Genomic DNA, 3,538 nt, shown 5'->3' with positions numbered 1-3,538 from the left:
ACAGGAGGTCCCAACTTCAGATGCATGGGCCAAGTTGATAAGAGCACCGCCAACAAGAGGCCGCGCAACTCCATCCTCCTCGGTTAAACCCAAAGTAAAGAAACCAAAGAAGACCACCCAACCCGAATACCTCCATGATGAAGAAGCCAGCAGCTCCGAGGAAATTCTTTCAGAAAGTGACGAAGAGAACGTGGAGCTAGCTGAAGAAGAGGAGGGGCAACTGGAATGAAAGCCCAGGACTGTGTTACAACAAAAGATGGAAAAGACGGAAGCGTCTGCTAAGGCAACGCTAGAGAAATTCCAAAAGAGGAAAGAGACCCAACAAGAGAAGAGAGCGGAGGAGAAAGAACAAAAAGAAGAACGTAAAAAGAGCCTCGCAGAAATGATGTGCGAGAGGATCAAAGCAAAGGGGCTAGCACCCAAAAGACCGGCCGTAAGCCCTGCAGAGTTGGAGCAGGCAGCCAAGAAGGCAAGAAAGGGTCTTGAAGAAGCCACGGACAAGCCCAAAGAGCTCAGAACAAAGAAAAAGATGGATGTCAGGCCACCAGTAACAAATGAGACACCGATTGAAACACCCGTCAAGGAGGCAGAGAAGCCAGCTGCGGCAACGGAAGAGCAAACGACAAAGATGACTAAGAAAGTAGAAACCACAAACAAAGAAGTAGAGCCAACACCAGAAATTGAAAAGCCAACTGCAGAAGAGAAGGGCAAAGAAAAAGACGAAGAAGATGTGCCACTCGAGACTCCCCACCCTTTGCAAGAAGAACTTAACAGAATAGAGGGAGAGCGGGCAGCGCAACTTATGATTGACATTGCTCTAGAACGAAGATCAGCAAGCCCTACACCCACCCTCCAGTCCTCACATTGTTAGAAACACCGGAGTTTGTACGGACACAGAGAACAAAGGAGAAACCAGAGGCCTTCCAACTAGAAGATGCAATATTACCAAGGCCATCAATATCAGAACAGCAGGCAGCCTTGACGCTAAGAGACCTTATGGCGGCCGGATATTCTTATGATGAGGAAAAAGAGGCCATGGGATTCAGCCTAAAGGCTTTAACGGAAGAAGTTCCAATTACAGAAATGACAGAAGAAGAAGTCGCAGAAGTCGAACGGATCAAAATGTGTACCTGTGAACACACTGAAACAGAAACGGGTGAACCATCTACACAAGGAGAGCAATCGGAGGGCTTGCTAAAAATGCAAGAAGACCCCATGATGATTGACTCTGTGGCAGAACGAACCAAAAATGAACAGGTAACGGGAGCAGGTGTGCCTCTCGAAGGCTTGCAAACAACGCAAGAAAACCTCGGGACGGAGGCCACACCCTCCACATCAACTACACCAGGCCTCGAAGAAGAACCTATGTTCAAGGACGTAAAGAAAATTATGCAGGAGTGGTGGAAAAGCAAACAAGAGGCGGTCCTCATGACGCCTATTTTCCGACGAATTAGAGACAAGCAAGAAGATGCGCCGGTGGCACCCGATGCAATAATGACGGACGTAAGTCCAATGACTTTGGGTCCACGGAAATAGGTAGAAGAGAAGAAGGAAGAAGAGGCCTCCACCAACCAAACAATCTCTATCCCACCCCAGTTTCAACTCCCCACTACAAACGTGGCTAGGTCAGCCCTCATTCAGAAGCTGGCAGAAGAAATAGCTAAAGAAGACGTGCGGACGGTCATGGCGCTCAAGAAGGAACAAGAAAACAACGCAGATCTGAGCCTGGCCATCGCCAGTATTAATACAGAATTGAAAAACAAAGAGAAGGAGGTAGAGGCACGGAACAAAGAAGCCGAGGAGTTGCACAAGGCTAACGAAGAGCTAGAAAAGACGAATATGGCGCTCCTCGAGGATTTAAAAAGAAGAGAAGCCCAGATCGAGCGCATGAGCCAGGAAAGAGATAGATATCAGAAGCAATATGAAGACGAGAAGGCTCATAAGGATCTGCAGGCTAGTGTGGGACAGAGCACGAAGCTGGCGCTCAAAAATAAAGAAAAACTTTATGAGCAAGCCCACAAAAGCGCAACGAAATCAGCGGAGGTTGCTCGGCGCCAGCAAGTGGCCATCGACACACTTAAACGAAGAGTAGCGGATCAAGCTAGGCAGTTGGATTCCTTCCTAGAGAATCCAACGCTTATTCCGTCTACAGAACAAGAACTAATCACAGCTCTCCGTGAACAGAATGACAATCTAAGGGAGAAATATGAAACAGAACAAATAGCCAAGGCAGCAATGGAGGAAGCCCTACACAAAGCAAAAAAAGACCGAGAGGAGGACTTACAGACCCTAAACAGTGCATTGGATAACATAACAAAAGAAGTCCTGGACCCCCGGTCACAGCTGGCTAAAGTAGAGCCCATTCAGATCCTACCGCCAAGAGAAAAAGGAGAAGTAGTAGCTGTCGAAGAGGCGGAGACAGAGCCAATAGACACCGGCCACGACACACAAGATCAAGAGGCGGTAGGGACATCTACTGCCCCAGGTGTAAAAAGGCCCAAAGAAGTCCGAGCCCTGCCTGCCGACCATTGGCTCACCACACACAAGGTCGTGGCCAGGAATGCCGTCTTCGAGCAGGCACTACTCTCCTCAGATCTCATCAAATTCTTCACACCATAGAGAGTCAAAGAAGTAATGCAGGAGCCATCTCTACCCTACACCATCCTACGATGGGAAACGATTGAAACCAAGAAGAAGTTAATGCCAATGCTGCTGCCAGACAACGAAGGATCCTATGGCACAGTAGATTTGAGTGGGTGGGATGCACAAAGCTTAAAGGATCTCAGACCAGAATGGAAGGAGGAGTATCTGGCAAAGAATAAACAGAGTGCCACCATTAACTCCTTTGCTCCCCTCCATATTCAGATCGACCCTACTTTTTGCCCCATACTTAAAGACCATCCGCATTGGCTAAACTACCCTGTGTTCGGTGAGCCGAAGGAAGCGCCCTCCATTGGATACATGCGCAAGGCCATCGCTCAAATGATCAGCCAAGTGAAGGGCAAGCACGACATAGCATGTAAAATGACGTTGAAAATCTGTCACATGATGTCTGCTTGCATCAACACCTTCAGAAACACGGAGCACACAAGATTGCGGTGGATGACGTTCCTAGAAGGAATGAAAGTCTTGGTGTTCAACCTCAACGACACCCCGAAAATGAAGATCATATTTGACCTGTTCACCCGCATCATGTTCTTGCCAAGCACCTACATGCAGACATTTGAAGAAGCATTATATACAGGCTTCTTTGAGTATGATTCCACAGTCTTCATGTCTGCATGCAAGGACTTGCGCGCCCGTTTTGTGGCCTTCACGCTTCATGATCGAGATACTCCATTCTCGAGGCTTTCAAGGCCACAAGAAGAAGACCAACTGGAACAGATGATGCTCGCCTTCAACGAGTATCTTAAGCAGAAGAAGAAAGCTGACCCCCAGGAAAGCAACTGAGCAAAGACAAGTCTTGTCGGAGACGACAAGAAACAGGAAGGGGGAAGTGTTGACGGGAGTACGGAATGGCCGTCAAAAGATGCCCATA

At 48.1% G+C, this 3,538-nt stretch overlaps 2 pseudogenes; both read left to right on the top strand.

The window, feature by feature from the left end:
- The first annotated feature begins 382 nt into the window (after window positions 1-382).
- Window positions 383-931, top strand: LOC147442842 (uncharacterized; annotated as a pseudogene).
- A 563-nt stretch (window positions 932-1,494) lies between these two features.
- On the top strand, window positions 1,495-2,619 carry LOC147442841 (uncharacterized; annotated as a pseudogene).
- Window positions 2,620-3,538: the final 919 nt, after the last annotated feature.

The sequence above is a fragment of the Adiantum capillus-veneris genome, chromosome 14, assembly GCF_014529385.1.
Source record: "Adiantum capillus-veneris isolate H3 chromosome 14, ASM1452938v2, whole genome shotgun sequence".
Taxonomy (NCBI): Eukaryota; Viridiplantae; Streptophyta; class Polypodiopsida; order Polypodiales; family Pteridaceae; genus Adiantum; species Adiantum capillus-veneris.
This window is presented reverse-complemented; position numbering and strand designations above follow the sequence as displayed.